This window comes from Ascaphus truei, chromosome 2 (genome assembly GCF_040206685.1).
Source record: "Ascaphus truei isolate aAscTru1 chromosome 2, aAscTru1.hap1, whole genome shotgun sequence".
Taxonomy (NCBI): Eukaryota; Metazoa; Chordata; class Amphibia; order Anura; family Ascaphidae; genus Ascaphus; species Ascaphus truei.
The window spans coordinates 39,084,194-39,101,687 of NC_134484.1; the positions used below are offsets into that span (position 1 = coordinate 39,084,194).

General features: G+C 46.0%; 1 protein-coding gene across 4 annotated transcripts in view; it reads right to left on the reverse strand.

The window, feature by feature from the left end:
• Nucleotides 1-17,494, reverse strand: part of NSMCE2 (NSE2 SUMO ligase component of SMC5/6 complex) — a 300,621-nt gene that overhangs the window by 70,745 nt on the left and 212,382 nt on the right. The gene's annotated exons all lie outside the window — the stretch shown is intronic.

Here is a 17,494-nt window from a genome sequence, read left to right on the forward strand (position 1 = left end):
ACGAACCAGCCTTCTCACTCTCCTACAGCTAGGGGAGGACCCTCTGGCTCCGTCGAAAATCAGCACAGCGGAAGATATCCAAACTTCAAGGCGTTCAGGTAAGATAGCTTGCACCACAGCAAAGAGTCCGTCACAGACTAACACAAGATCCTTGCGCATGTAGAACCCTACGCGTTTCATCCAAGTTCTGGACTTCTTCAGGGGTATAGGGTGAGTGACCCACTGCATAAGGCCAGCAGCCCCCTAGGTCCCAGTTAGGTCCTGAACCACTGTGTAGCTTGTGGTGCTATAGGGACAGGCCCTAGATAGGGACACTGCCCCATTAGTTATTTGGATAGTCAGGGACACAGCGCGGAAGCCGTGCAGCCCTGCGAGGTGGGTTCTGGGCTCAGAACGCCACCAAAGACCCTGAAACTAAGGTGATATTATCTACGCTGGAATTCACCCAACGCGGTGCGGAGGACGACGTCGGATCGGGCGGAATCCCTGTCGTAGTCTGCGGAACCCGAGGTGGGAGCCCCGGGCAGGTATCAATCTTCAAGTGCACCAACAATCCTACATTATACTCACACATATCATCTCACCTAAAGAGTGCGGGACATATTGTGCGGGGTTAATGGACACGGGGTGGGATCACCCGGTGTATGTGGGAGTGTCCTGCGAGACGCAGTAGTTAGTGTCTCCTCCAGAGAGGGGCACCTGTTATATATGAATACGTATTGCTACAGTAAAGTCATTGGTTGTTTTAGATTCAGTGTGTGGCGTGAGATATATATATATATATATATTTGATCTGCGAGGGACCACTCCTCCTCTGGCGGGAGCCATCGCAGGTGGAGGCGTTGCACCACGAGATTGTGTTATATGTATGTACCCCACGTTCCCCGTGGCGGAAGCTCAGCCCTCCTGTGAGCCAACAGGTAACGCACCACACCTGGTAACATATAGGCTCCCCCTCACATACACTCTATATGCGATTGGGTGGGGGAATACCCGTTACACAAGTTAAAAAGCAGGGGTCCCAGTACCGATCCTAGAGGTAGTCCATTCACAAGTTTAGCCCAACCTGACAACTATGTTGTCTATCCTTCAACCAGTTGTCAATCCAGGTACAAATATTTTTACTGAGTCCAATTTCCTTTATTTTGTACACTAACCTCTTGTGCGGAATCCTATCAAAAGCCTTTGCAAAATCTAAGAAGACCACGTCAACTGCATTACCTTGGTCTAAATTCCTACTTTTACCTCCTCAAATAAACTAATAAGGTGACTATTACTAATAATTTTGTTTTCCATTAGGTATTTCTGAATATTATCCCCTATTAAACCTTCAAGTAGCTTCCCCACTATTGATGTCAGGCCTACAGGTCTTTATTTCCCCGGCTGTGATCTACAGTAGCTCCCTTTTTAAATATAGGCACCACATCTGCTTACACCAATCTTGTGGTACTGAGCCTGTGGAAATGGAGTCTTTGAATATTAAAAGTAATGGTTTGGCTATTACTGAACATAACTCCTTAAGAACTCTTCGTGCCAGGAACCTTACTTACTTTAATTTTATCAAGCCGTCTATGAACATCTTCCTCAGATAACCAATTGTTCGTTAATAGGCTGTGGCTTCCGCCTGTGGCACTACTATGGCAATTGATTCGTCCCGGGTAAAGACAGAATTGCCCTTTTGCAATTTTTGTTACATTCCTCATAATTCTGATACAATGCCTCCGTCCCTTCTTACTTTAAGAATCGAAATGCCTGCCTCTTTTCCATTTCCTCCCCTACCTGTTTATTTAGCCACTTTGATTTAGACGTATTTCTTTTATATTTATTACCATAGGGTATACACTGATAAGTGTGCTTTTCTAACAATGTTTTAAAGACTGCCCATTTATCTTCTAAATTTTTCTCTCCAAAAACATCATCCCAATTTATTAAAATCTACCTTTCTAAAGTTTAAGGTCTTTGTTGAACCAAAGTAATCAGTTTTTTGATCATTTAATTCAAATGAGACCATGTTATGATCAACTGTTAACCAAATGTTTTATTTATTATTTATTTTATTAATTTATAAAATGTTTTACCAGGAAGTAATACATTGAGAGTTACCTCTCGTTTTCAAGTATGTCCTGAGCATAGAGTTAAGATGACAAATAATACATGGTTACAAATACAGTTACATAAGTGAACAGGGTATACATTATATACAAGACATTGCATGCACAGTTAAAGTTAATATATATTATAGGCGTATGTAACAGTTACAGACCGGATTAAAATGTGAGACAGCTTTAGTTTTGAAAGAATTTAAACTGGTGGTGGATGTGAGAGTCTCCGCTAGGTTGTTCCAGTTTTGGGGTGCACGGTAAGAGAAGGGGGAGCGGCCGGATACTTTGTTGAGCCTTGGGACCACGAACAGTCTTTTGGAGTCAGATCTCAGCTGATAAGTGCTGCATGTGGTAGGGGTGAGGAGCTTGTTCAGATAGATGGGTAGCTTGCCCAGAAAGCATTTGAAGGCAAGACAGGAAAGGTGAACTTTGCGCCTAGACTCAAGTAATGACCAATCTAGTTCTTTGAGCATTTCGCAGTGATGTGTGTTGCATTGGAGAACAAAACGGCATATTGAATTGTAGAGGGTGTCAAGTTTGCTAAAGTGGGTTTGGGGCGCCAAGCCGTATACTATGTCTCCATAGTCAATAATTGGCATTAGCATCTGCTGTGCGATACGCTTTCTGACGAGCAGACTTAGGGAGGATTTGTTCCTGTAAAGCACACCTAGTTTGGCATAGGTTATGGATGTGCATCCCGAATTTTAAGTGGGAGTCAAACCATATGCCCAGGTATTTAAAACTAGTAACAGAAGTTAGGGTGGTGTTATCGTTGTTAGGGTGGTGATCTTGTTCCCGGACTTGAATATTTGTTATTACTTCTACATTGTTTGATATTAACAAATTGGGTATTATAATTGTCTTTAAGGAACCCCAAAAACCTGTTTCCTTTTGTTGTAATGCTAATCTCATTGCCCCAATCTATGTCTGGATAATTAAAAGCACCCATTTTGCAAACATGACCTAGTTTTGATGCCTTCTCCATTTGTAAAAGTATTTTAGCTTCCTCAATCTCACCGATATTTGGTGGTTTATAGCATATCCCTACAAACATTTTCTTTGTACTTTTACCTCTACTGCTAAGTTCTATCCACAAGGTCTCTACATTTTCATCATTTCCTTCATAAACATCGTCCCTTATAATAGGTTTTAGATCTGATTTAACATATAAATATACTCCACCTCTTCTATTTGCTCGATCCTTCCAAAAAAGGGTATAATCCTCTAAATTCACTGCTCAGTCATAAATTTCATCCCACTATGTTTCAGTAATGCCAATGATATCATACTGCTCCCTTGTAGCTAATAATTCAAGTTCCCTCATTTTATCTGTCAGGTTCCTTGCATTAGTAAGCATGCATTTTAAGGATTTTTCAGTCTGTGCTATTGTTATCTTCTGCTCCTGCCTTTCTACTCCAATTGGATATAGTCTTTAGAAGTTTTCTAGTATTATCTGTATTTTTATATACAGTAGGTGTCTCTCTGCCTGCCAAACACCCACTTTCCCCCATTCTAGCTTGATGACCCCCTAGCTATTTCCCCATTCCTATCTATTGTCTAGTTCATTATCTGTTTCATGTCCCACTCCCCCTTCCTAATTTAAAATAATTTTTAACATTCTCCCCCCTAGCACTGAAGATCCCTCTTCATTGAGGTGCAATCCATCCATAAAGATTGCACCTCACAGAAAAGGAGTCCCAGTGCTCTTAAACCCCCAAACTCTCCTTCCTACACTGCCATTGAATTGTTAGTAAGGGCGATCGCTTCAGGAACTTATACCCCACTGTGGCTTACTGAAAATATTTTCCTCTTTAGGGTGTCCTTTACTAAGGTGCAAAAAACAATGCCACAACATTTTGGGGGGGGGGGGGACACGTCTCCCATCGTTACTCAACACAAGGAGGCGTGCCCCCCCACCCCCCAAACGTTCTGGCATTTATGATCTTGGCACCTTAGTAAAGGACACCTGAAAGAGGAAAATATTCTGTGCAGAGTAAGAGCCCAAAACTTCAAAGGGTAATAAACATCTGGTTAATGAAAAATATGTTGCAGGAGGTAGAGATTCTAATGTTGAGTGCTTTGAATTTATTGTAAGAGTTTAATTTCCTGGGTGTTTTTTTTTGTATTTTTTTACATTATAAGATTATATTTAGTCAATATTGAATTTATAGATACAAAAAAAAATAACACCTGATTTAAAAAACAAATGTTTTGACAAATAATTGAATGCTTGATGTTGAGATTCTGCCCAATTTATTTCCCACTGTATCCCTGCACAGAAAAAAAGCTAGCTGATTAAATGATTTGCGGTGATAAAATAACCACTAGTTTTATACAAAGATTCCCAAAATCTTGACACCGAGTGACGTATATTTTAATTGAGTTTTAATTTGTTGCGATTCCAAAGTTAGACTGACTTCACACTATCTATGATCCAGTGGAAACAATGAACTTTGCAGGCTCATTAACTTCCTGGTAAATATCGCAAGCATCTTTACTGCAAAGACAGTGATTCAACCTCATGCAGCAATATTTACTGTAGATATCCTGCCAAAACCGACTGTGAACAAACATTGTTTGTGTCAAACCATGCAATATAAGATCAACCTATACATTTCTTCTCCTGCCATTCATTGTTGTGTTTCACACGTTATCCTGAAAGTGGGAAACTTTGCTTAGAGCAGTAAGTAGCACCTACCCCAAATGGAGATGCCAGTAGCTCAGGTGTGGCCAACTTCAGTCCTCAAGGGCCACCAACAGGGCAGGTTTTAAGGATATCCCTGCTTCCTCACAGTGGCTCAGTCGAAGACAGCCACGGGATCACCAACAACTGATTGAGCCACCTGTGCTGAAGCTGGGATATCCTTAAATCCTGACCTGTTGGGGGGTCTGGAGGACTGGAGTTGGCCACTCCTGGAGTAGCGCTCATGCAATTAACTTTGCTTTTTTACGATCAATGGAAATTGTTCAGATCACCTCATATTGTTACAGAAGGAAGCAGAATGACCAGAATATGTGCTGCACAACATGACATTTTGGGGAGTTGTTTTTTTGGTCTCTCGTAGTCATTTCCTTTGCCATAGATCCAACAGTGGCGCTGCTGCTTTAACCCGTTTGTTGCCAGTTGCACTACATTGCTGACCACGGCGGCAATGATATGGTTAAAGCACAAGTTTATTACAACATTCAAAATAGAAATCTGTTTACTATTGCATGCATTGCTTTTATTATCTGTAGCAAAAAATGCTAAAGAGATTGAAGGATTTTTTAAATCATGAGAAAATAAAGAGAACTTATCAACAGGTGTTAGGCAGATGAAAGCTTTTGTGTATTGTCAATGCCATTTTTTAAGCTCACGTGCTTTAGAGGAGCAATCCAAGATAGTGACTTTAAAAAAAAAAGTTTAAAATATATACGGTATAGGTATATATATATATATTTATTTTTTTAAACTTTTTATATATATATATATATATATAATGGAGGCAGTGGGTCTCCAGAGCTGTACCCTGTTAATTTCAGCTCCGAAGACCCCCTACTTCCAGAGATACTTACCTCTGAACTAGGTTCCGGTAGGCGCTCCGGCTGAGCGAGCAGGGCTTTCAAATTTGAAGCTCCCACGTCACATGGGCCAATAGGAAGCCGCACCAATGACGTCACTGCTTCCTCTTGGTCAGCATATCCGAATAGCGCACATATTGTGAACCCTGATAGCCGAGGAGAGTGACTACTGGCATATAATTTACAGGTAAGTATTCCTGGAAGCAGGGGGTCCCCGGAGCTGAAATTAACGGGGTTCAGCTCCAAAGACTCCCTGCTTAAAATATACCTGTATATATACATACATATATATACACATATACACCTATACATATATACACACACACATATATATATATATATATATATATACAGTGTTCGACAATTATATACATTTACTCGCCCGGGGCGGGTGGATTTAACCCCCGGGCGAGTAAATATTGGCCCAAGCAGCACACATGTGTTTTTTAAATATCCCGCGCTCGCGCTGCTGCTTTTCCCGCGCTGAGAAAAAAAAAAAAAAGCCGGAGGCGGGTTCATGTTGTTGGGGGAGATTACCCCGCCTCCGGCTCTCTGAGCAGTGGCCTCCCTCCTCAGCGCTTCCACTCCTCCCCCTTCCGGCAGCCAGCCCTTCCACGCCTGTCTGCCTCAGGCCCCTGCAGGGCCATCTGTCGCCCCCCCCCCTCCCTCCCATCGGGCCATCTGTCACCCCCCCCTCCCTCCCTCCCATCGGGCCATCTGTCACCCCCCCCTCCCACCCATCGGGCCATCCTCCCTCCCACCCATCGGGCCATCCTCCCCCCCTCCCATCGGGCCATCCGCCCCCCCCCTCCCATCGGGCCATCCACCCCCCCCTCCCATCGGGCCATCCGCCCCCCCCCCCTCCCATCGGGCCATCCGCCCCCCCCCCTCCCATCGGGCCATCCGCCCCCCCTCGTATCGGGCCATTCGCCCCCCCCCCCCCCATCGGGCAATCCATCAGCCCTGCTCTTCTCCTGCTCTGATGGCCAGCTCAGATGTTAGCAGGGGAAATCCCCTAACCGGAGCTACTCCCTGCTCTAAGCAGGGGAAATCCCCTAACCGGAGCTACTCCCTGCTCTAAGCAGGGGAAATCCCCCAACCGGAGCTACTCCCTGCTCTAAGCAGGGGAAATCCCCTAACCGGAGCTACTTCCTGCTCTAAGCCTGATCTAAGCAGGGGAAATCCCTCACCTGGTGCTGCCCCCGCTGCCATGTGCGACCCCTCCTGCCGTGTGGGGGGCCCACTGCCGTGCAGGTGAGTGTTTGTGTGTGTGTGTGTGTGTGTGTGACAGACTGTGTGTGTGTGTGTGTCTGAGTGAGAGTGAGTGTCTGTGTGTCTGTGAGTGTGTCACCCTCTCTCTCTCTCCCTCTCCCTGTGTCACCCTCTCCCTCTCCCTGTGTCCCCCTCTCCCTCTCCCTGTGTCCCCCTCTCCCTCTCCCTGTGTCACCCTCCCTCTCCCTGTGTCACCCTCTCCCTGTGTCACCCTCTCCCTGTGTCACCCTCTCCCTGTGTCACCCTCTCCGTGTCACCCTCTCCCTCTCCCTGTGTCACCCTCTCCCTGTGTCACCCTCCCTCTCCCTGTGTCACCCACCCTCTCCCTGTGTCACCCACCCTCTCCCTGTGTCACCCACCCTCTCCCTGTGTCACCCACCCTCTCCCTGTGTCACCCTCTCCCTCTCCCTGTGTCACCCTCTCCCTCTCCCTGTGTCACCCTCCCTCTCCCTGTGTCACCCTCCCTCTCCCTGTGTCACCCTCCCTCTCCCTATGTCACCCTCCCTCTCCCTCTCCGTGTCACCCTCTCCCTGTGTCACCCTCTCCCTGTGTCACCCTCTCCCTGTGTCACCCACCCTCTCCCTGTGTCACCCACCCTCTCCCTGTGTCACCTACTCTCTCCCTCTCCCTGTGTCACCCTCTCCCTGTGTCACCCTCTCCCTGTGTCACCCTCTCCCTCTCCCTGTGTCACCCTCTCCCTCTCCCTGTGTCACCCTCCCTCTCCCTGTGTCACCCTCCCTCTCCCTGTGTCACCCTCCCTCTCCCTGTGTCACCCTCCCTCTCCCTCTCCCTGTGTCACCCTCTCCCTGTGTCACCCACCCTCTCCCTGTGTCACCCACCCTCTCCCTGTGTCACCCACCCTCTCCCTGTTTCTGTCACACTCTCCCTGTGTCACACTCTCCCTGTGTCACACTCTCCCTGTGTCACACTCTCCCTGTGTCACACTCTCCCTGTGTCACACTCTCCCTGTGTCACACTCTCCCTGTGTCACACTCTCCCTGTGTCACACTCTCCCTGTGTCACCCCCTCCCCCTCCCTCTCCCTGTGTCACCCCCTCCCTCTCCCTGTGTCACCCTCCCTCTCCCTGTGTCACCCTCTCCCTGTGTCACCCTGTCCCGCTCCCTGTCACCCTCCCTCTCCGTGTCACCCTCTCCCTGTGTGACCCACCCTCTCCGTCTCCCTGTGTCACCCTCTCCCTGTGTCGCCCTCTGCCTGTGTCGCCCTCTCCCTCTCTCTGTCACCCTCTCCCTCTTTCTGTCACCCTCTCCCTCTTTCTGTCACCCTCTCCCTCTTTCTGTCATCCTCTCCCTCTTTCTGTCACCCTCTCCCTCTCTCTCCCTCTCCCTGTGTTACCCTCCCTCTCCCTGTGTCACCCTCCCTCGGCAGTGGATATTCACAGTTGAGTGCAAATAGCCGCATGGCTATTTGCACTCAGTAGAACTTAACTGAGTGCGAATAGCCGAGCTGTTATGAACAGGTTTCTATGCCTTTATTCACCAGGAAAAAATCAGAAAGTCTTATAGCTCAGTGGTTATGCAGCAGGCCATTAGCATAGTGGACCAGGGTTCGATTCCTGGCTGGGGTGTTTATTTTTTCCATTTTATTTTCTACTGAGTGCGAATAGCCGAGCTGTTATGAACAGGTTTCTATGGCTTTATTAAACTCCCCTTCCTGCCTGGGGAAAGGTGCGCAACACAGTAGGGACTGGGATGGTTGGAACTGGGTGGGCGGGGCTTGATCGCACAGGCGTGCGCTGTAGTAGTTACTGGGACCGCAGCCTTAGGAGCCGCTTATGTGTGCGGAGGCGTGTGTAAATGCAGGCGACAGGCAAGTTTAAATATACGCGCTGAGGGGAGCGGAGGAGCGGTCACGTGACAGCAAACATACAATGGGGATGAGGGACTAGACCCGCCTTCCGCCACACCTTCGCCCCGCCCCCAAAGCGCGCTCACTGCCTCACCTGTCAGGCCACAAAAAAGCACCAGCTTCTGGAGGCGAGGCAGAGCAGGAGCGCGGCCCGAGGCACCATGCCCGAGTCCTTAGGCCTCGGGCATGGTCATCGCTTAGGCGCTGAGGCGCACTGCTGCTCGGCACTGAGCCCCTGCAGCCGCAATGAGAGCGGCTTTAGCAGGGGCTCGCGCAGGCGTGCGGAAGCGTCTTAAGAAATCTTTTGTTTCTTAGCTTGCCGGAGAGCAGGGCCGGTCACGTGAACAGTTCGGCCAATGAGAGCGAACCAGCTCCGTGACGTCACTGGCCTGCCCCCAGACACGCCCACGGACGGCGCGTGCTATATACCGCTTTCCATCAGCCGCAGCGTGCCTTTCGCATGTCTTCAGTCTCTATGGACTAAGCCTTAGGCTGCGGCCTGAGAGGGAGCGTGGCGTGCTGGCACACGAGCGCTGCGCCCTGCTCGGCCGTGCAATTTGTGGCTAGGTGCACGCTCATCTGTGGTCGCGGCCACAACGGCACTGAGCTGTTTCGCCCTCATTAGGTGAACCGCTTAGGTAGGCGCGGCAGGTCCCAGTCACTGCCACAGCGCACTGCTCGGTGTGCGCTGTGCATGTAAGCACCGCCTCTCAGTGCTATTTGCACTCAACTCTGAATATCCACTGCCCTCCCTCTCCCTGTGTCACCCTCCCTCTCCCTGTCACCCTTTCCCTGTGTCACCCTCTCCCTGTGTCACCCTCCCTCTCCCTGTGTCACCCTCCCTCTCCCTGTGTCACCCTCCCTCTCCCTGTGTCACCCTCCCTCTCCCTGTGTCACCCTCCCTCTCCCTGTGTCACCCTCTCCCTCTCCCTGTGTCACCCTCTCCCTCTCCCTGTGTCACCCTCTCCCTCTCCCTGTGTCACCCTCTCCCTCTCCCTGTGTCACACTCTCCCTCTCACCCTCTCCCTGTGTCACCCTCTCCCTGTGTTACCCTCTCCCTGTGTCACCCTGTCCCGCTCCCTGTCACCCTCCCTCTCCGTGTCACCATCTCCCTGTGTGACCCACCCTCTCCGTCTCCCTGTGTCGCCCTCTCCCTCTCTCTGTCACCCTCTCCCTCTCTCTGTCACCCTCTCCCTCTCTCTGTCACCCTCTCCCTCTCTCTGTCACCCTCTCCCTCTCTCTGTCACCCTCTCCCTCTCTCTGTCACCCTCTCCCTCTCTCTGTCACCCTCTCCCTCTCTCTGTCACCCTCTCCCTCTCTCTGTCTCCCTCTCTGTCTCCCTCTCTCTGTCTCCCTCTCCCTCTCTGTCGCACTCATCTTCGCTCTCTCTGTCGCACTCTCTCTTTGTCTCTCATTCTCAGTGTGTGTCTCTCATTCTTTCTCTTTCTCCGTGTGTCTCTCTTTGTCTCTGTGTGTGTGTGTGGGTGTGTGGGTGTGCCGCTCTGTGTGTGTGTGTGTGTGTGTCTGTCTGTCTGTCTCTCTCTGTGAAGCGCCGACGTCCAGACACTGGTTAAGGACTTCAGGAAACTAGTCATTCACATCTGGGTTTTATTTCTAGATCCGACATACACACACACACACACACACACACACACACACACACACACACACACACACACACACGTCTAATTGTAGTATAATGTAATACAATAAATACATTTATGTCAAAAATGAATGTTGTTCTGACTAGGAATTTATTAAATGTATTTTATTTATATATTTTATTTTAAAGCGGGGTTGGGGGCGGGACTAAGGGCAGAGTTGGGGGCGGGACTAGGGGCGGAGTTGGGGGCGGGACTAGGTGGCGAGTAGATTTTTTGGTTGGGCGAGTAGATTTTTGGGCGATTTGTCGAACACTGTATGTATATATATATATATATATATATATATATATATATATATATATATATATATATATATATATATATATATATATATATATATATATATATATGCATAGTATATAGATATATAGGAATATATATATATATGAAATGCAAAAAAATCTGCCGCCTTAGATTGCCTCTTTAAATACTTTGCTAATCAAATAGCCCCAGGAAAAAACTAGAAAAATTGTGACTTTCATTTCAGAAGATGTGATATAAAAACATTTTGCTTCGTGCCTTTCGTGTTATGTATGCATGGGTCTTCATGCAGAATCCCCTGGCATTAAAAGGGTTCATATTGTTGCACAAGAGGCTTTGCAAGAATGAAATGTGTTGTGTTCCTAGAAAAAAAATTAGCAAGACTACCTGCCAGCTGGTTCAATGTCAGGCTCTAAGCTGTATAACAGCACTCGCTGTGAATGAGTCATGGTGAGTCACACTTCAGTTATTTTTCGCTTTTCATGTACTGCCAGTCGCTACGTTAATATTCAACTCCAGAGTAAATTTAGCAAACCGGGAAAACAACTGTTTCCATGGCAGCTTCTGCACAATATTTATGCTGTATACTGTAATCAGGAGACGGAATTCAGCACACTAAAGGGTGAGAAAACTTGGTCAGCTTACATTTATAACCCTAGATCAATATATAAGTTTAGTTTCAGTTGGTGACAGCATATCAGCAACAATTAGTGTGTTGCTCAAGAAAGAAGAGCCGCCAACAATACTTTTATACAAGCGGCCAAGTTGGTAGCACTATAAATAACCATGAGAAGAATGGCTCCCTGACTTTTGTACTTTCCTAAATCAGAGCTAGAGTACAGCTGCTGTAATATGCAGAGCCCAGGGTGGCACCTTTGTGCATGCTGCTGTGGGCCTGGTATTCAGACTGACAGGAGCTGAATGCTTCCTTCAGCATTGTGTGCTGAAGGAAACAAAATCGCCTTACATCGGAGGGCCGACCGTTCATGTGAAAACCAGGCAGGATTTCATTACAATTCGCAAGACCTCAATCCAGAATGTGGCAATAAACATCTGGGAATATATCAAATAGGCACATCTGAATAAGAACGGTGGGGTTTCAAAAGTTTGTGTGCATGTAAGAATTATACTGTTGATACATTACAATATTTACCAACTTGCAACAAATTTAGGGAGTTGAGAAGTCTCCTGTCTGCAAAACTAGGGCAAACAATCTGCACAAGAGTTACTAAAGGAAAGGAATCCCATTGAAATCCATGGGGTTTTGCCTGTAATAAAAATGGCGGGACTTGTTTTGCACTAGTTTGGCAGCCGAAGACCCCCCAAAACTGCTCAAGGAACAATACGGCTTCTGGAACACTACACCAAATAAATCACCCTAACCAATGTCATGTAATGCCTTTTCCTTTATATAACAGGCATACTGCAGGCTTAAGAGAAAAGCTTCAACAGTAACATTGTTTGAATTGCCAGTTTTCTTCAGTTTTCTCGTTAAATTAAATTCCAGTTTTTGAAACAAAATAAATTTAAACCGGTTTTTAAATTATGGTTTAAAGTTGAACGTCGTCACTTCTTGCAAACCTGACAAAGTATGTCTCAAAATTATTTACAAGATTCAATGTTTGAATATAGTGTTGTAACGTATTCCTATTAATCTAAGATTGACAAACATTTTACCCCTTCGGTGCTAAATGGTGTCTGCTTAATCATGCTGGTAGCGGATGGATTCATGAAAATAGTTTTGTTGTTGTTGTGAAGCGCAACATTTGTTTTAGCAAAAACTGTTCTTTTATTGAAACGTACTGAAAAAGCAGAAAGGTTTGCAGATGCATCATGTATTGTTCTGTTGACAATTCATATTACATAAGTGGCTAAAGAACGTCTGGTTCATTCAGTCACGTCCACAAAATCATTGATTAAAAAATAAAATTATGCCCCGAGAAACCCCAGAAAGGTAACTGGGGATTCTGTCGATGTAACAATACTTCATCTTGCCTGTGTACTTTATAAACACTACATGTTCTTTCAATTTCCTTTATTGATCTAGATCAGGGGTACACAAAATGTTCTAAGAGGGGTGGCGTTTAGCGGCTATCTTACATTTAATTGGTACGTGATCAGCGTTGTGTCGCCACCGCTTGAGGGCAGGGGGCGCCACTTGATGGCAAATGGGGGGAGGGGGTGCTATTATCTGTACGGATGAAAAGTAGGGCGCGACATAACAAGTTTGCACACCCCTAATCTAGACTCTGCTGAAACCTGGCAAGTGATGAAGAACAGTACTTGCAAAGTTGTTTAACTGAACATTTCTTTATATTATTGTAACCCTGTTTCCCCCACCCAATCTCACATAGGGTCTATCTTGGTGAAAGCTGCTCTGGTTACTCATGGTAGTTTGGTGCAAACCTGCTGGTGTCTCCCGCATGTTGTTATAGGGGAGGACAGGACAGGCTTCTGGGGTCTTGCCCGAATCGTACTCACTGTGACAGCGCCTCCATCTCTTGCAGCCCCCAGATGTGTGGGGAGAAATCTCTGCAGGAGAACTATCTCTTCTCCTCCCTGATAGATTTCAGTCACAGGCCAGGAGAACGTAGAAACAGTGGATCTTTATTCAGTCTCTCACTCTGAATCACAGCAGTGTACAGCTTACACTGATTCCATGCTTTATCACTCAGGTCTTCACCTTTAGGATGTCCCTGGACCTTCACTCCTGGCCACCAGCAACCAGGATCAGTCCTTGCTCTTCCCTATCCCCTGATGGAATAAGAGGAAATTGTTTCCCTCCACTTCCCTAATGGAGGGCCTCAAACTGCCAGAGCCCTGAAGAGCTTGGTTAGGTTAAACCAGTCTCCCAATGGTAGAGACAACTGATTAAATTGATATGTGCAGCTCCTTAAGTAAGTTCCAGTAAGAACCAGCCCCCTGTCCCTGATTGGACAGCAGGCCTGATTGCACTAGCTTCTCTGACTGACTGAGCAGCAAGGTGTGGGGAAAACCCATGATTACTCCGCGGAGGGGTGCGGGTGTGTACCTGGCGGTCTCCGGTAGTGAGGTGGGGGCTGCAGCAGGGCGCCGCCATGTTCAGTATGCGCACTAATGCGAAGATAGGTTCCTAAGTCCAGTGGCCATTAGCATAGCTCTCGCATGCGCAGTGGAACCAGACAGAGCGGCAGCCAATACAGGATCAGGTCCACAGGGGAACTACAGTTCCCAGCAACCCCCGGAGCTGTTGATCACATGCCGCAAACCGGCTAATAGGGCTGCGAGGATCCCCCTGCTCACAAAGATAAATTTCACACACTAGAGCACGCCAGGCAGTCGGATCTGTAACAAGGAAGGGGTAGGTTGTGTGTGCAGGTGTCTGTGGCACCTGCAGTAGGCCAGATACCCTCTGTTAGGCCCAGACTCCACTTTCAGTGGACTTTTAGTGCCTCTGTAGCACCAGTGATAGTGACCAAGCCAGGACGTGGCTGCATCCTGGCTCAGGTGGTCTGGGACCAGACACCTGCTACTATAGAGACAATCAAAGGTGGTACAATCCACGCGGGACCCACCCACCGTAGAGGCGGAGGCGTCGCGGTTCACCACTCTGGATCCGTGGATCCCATCCTACAGCTGCAGCGCGCCCGGGTCTGGAACCACCAGGCATGTACCTCAACACAACAAGTGCACCAACGTACACCTCAGTTCTAGTGGGCAGCGCTGACCTACACATTTTGGGTGGGACTACTTATTCGGGGACACCATGGTGTTTGGGTGCCCAAGGGTCCCGTAGGTGTGGGCCTGCATTTGGTGTGAGACATACGGTTGTGTGTGACCGGGTGGATATACAGTCATGTGAAAAAGAATGTACACCCTCTTTGAATTCCGTGGTTTTACATATCAGGACATAATAAAAATCATCTGTTCCTTAGCAGGTCTAAAAATTAGGTAAATACAACCTCAGATGAACAACAACACATGACATATTACACTATGTCATGATTTATTTAACAAAAATAAAGCCAAAATGGAGAAGCTATGTGTGAAAAACTAAGTACACCCTTACTGCTTCCATAGGAATTAAGATGCTAAGTAGCAGACAGGTGCTGCTAATCAAATGCCGTTGATTAATAGATCATCAGCAAGTGTGACCACCTCTATAAAAGCCGAAGTTTTAGCGGTTTGCTGGTCTGGAGCATTCAGGTGTGTTAACACAATGCCAAGGAGGAAAGACATCAGCAATCATCTTAGATAAGCAATTGTTGCTGCCCATCAATCTGGGAAGGGTTATAAGGCCATTTCCAAACAATTTAAAGTCCATCATTCTACAGTGAGAAAGATTATTCAAAAGTTGAAAACATTCAAGACAGTTGCCAATCTTCCCAGGAGTGGACGTCCCAGCAAATTCACCCCAAGGTCAGACCGTGCAATGCTCAGAGAAATTGCAAAAAAACCAAGAGTTACATCTCATTCTCTACAGGCCTCAGTTATCATGTTAAATGTTAAAGTTCATGACAGTACAATTAGAAAAAGACTGAACAAGTATGGTTTGTTTGGAAGGGTTGCCAGGAGAAAGCCTCTTCTCTCTAAAAAGAACATGGCAGCACGGCTTAGGTTTGCAAACAAACCACAAGACTTCTGGAACAATGTCCTTTGGACAGACGAGACCATAGTGGAGATGTTTGGCCATAATGGAGGGGTGATGATTTGGGCTTGTTTTAGCAGCCACAGAACCTGGGAACCTTGCAGTCATCGAGTCGACCATGAACTCCTCTATATACCAAAGTATTCTAGAGTAAAATGTGAGGCCATCTGTCCGACAGCTAAAGCTTGGCCGAAATTGGGTCATGCAACAGGACAGTGATCCCAAGCACACCAGCAAATCTACAACAGAATGGCTGAAAAAGAAAAGAATCAAGGTGTTGCAATGGCCCAGTCAAAGTACAGACCTCAACCCTATTGAAATGATGTGGATGGACCTTAAGAGAGCTGTGCATAAACAAATGCCCACAAACCTCAATGAACTGAAAGTCATACAGAAAACGATTACTTCAAGTTATTGCTGCTAAAGGTGGTTCTACAAGCTATTGAATCATAAGGTGTACTTCAACAAAGCTAATAGTTACAGCGCGCTCTGACTATAGGAAAAGTAGCAACAAGTGGGAAATCAAAAATCAAATGAATATTTAATAAATGCACAAGTTATATACAAGGAGCAAAGTGACACCAACACAATAGAACAAAACACACTAAAAAAATTGAAAAAAAACTGGGAAAATGTGGAAGTGAAGAAAAAAAGGGGGGGTGTACAAAATGGGGCATAAACAAGGTGTACTTCGTTTTTCACACATGGCTTCTCCATTTTGGCTTTATTTTTGTTAAATAAATCATGACAGTGTAATATGTCATGTGTTGTTGTTTATCTGAGGTTGTATTTACCTAATTTTAAGACCTGCTGGTGATTGTTATTATGTCCTGATATTTAAAACCATGGAATTCAAAGAGGGTGTACTTTCTTTTTTACATGACTGTATATGTATATAATTAGGCTGTGCATTAAAACTGTTATACTTTATAAAGTGTGTTTTGCTGCATGGGGTTCCTGTAACGGGGTCATTCCACATAGTAGAAACCTGCTACAGGTGGAGGCGCTACCGAACATCAGCTCAGGTGCACCCCAGGGTCCCAGCAGCGGAGACTCAGATCTCATGTGCACCACAGGTATTGCACCGTAGCCACACATCTCTCAGGGGGTGGGGGAAAGTGCGCTACATAAATGTAAAACGACTTCCACAATTGCTTAATTAAAAGGAACCAATTATTCTCTATATCAGTTTTTTGCTTTCAGTGGAAAGTACTTTTCAATTTGCATAAAACTGAATGCTGTAGAATGTCATGAGAATAAGGGATCTATATACACCCTGCATACAAACTATAAAAAAAACAGAAACCTTTATCATTAAGCTGAATTATCTGCTTTGCGTCAGTAAGCAATCTGAGGGTGTATTTGAGCCGAGATGTGCATTGCACATACTATAATGGGATGTATTAATTTCTGCATTTGCGCTGTCTTTTACTGCATCAAAATCTTATCAGGTTTGATGAGGCATAAATCTGACGTAGAGTCACCATTGAATGTGAAAAGCGTGACTAACAAGTTTCTTACATTTAACACATATGCAAGCAAAAAAGGTCATGCACTAATGTTCTCTTTTCAGAGTCTGAATCATAGACACCTACATACTGTATCCCAATATATTTCCTGTCACCTTAAGCTCATTCCACTTGCACAATATATAGCAAGTAAGCCTAATAGACAGCGCCTTGACAGGGCTGTCAGGCTGTTTATGATTGGTGCCTCTCTGGAAGCCCTCTCTCAGCAAAGTTCTTTTTGGCTTGTTTTATTTACCTTTTAAGCACCAAACACTGATTCTAATGACCAATCTGGTATATTACTTGTTCTCAAGTGTCCACATGTGAAAGGAAATAAGATATCTGTAGACAAGACTTGTGTGTTACAGATAAAGAATTGCTTCCCATAATGTTTGACAGGTAACTGCCACATTTGTTTTTTTGGTAGTAATGTGGGCTTATGGTACAGTATAGTATCCATAAAACTTTCATAGGTCAAATAACACTTACAACTATCTACAAAAAAATAAATCTATTTGTTGAAAAATTGTTTTTTTAATACGAATGCAGCAAGCCAAGATCAAAGTGCACCATTTCAAAATGTTATAGCATTTTGACATCTATCTTGTTGAAATGTACAGAACCACAAAGACA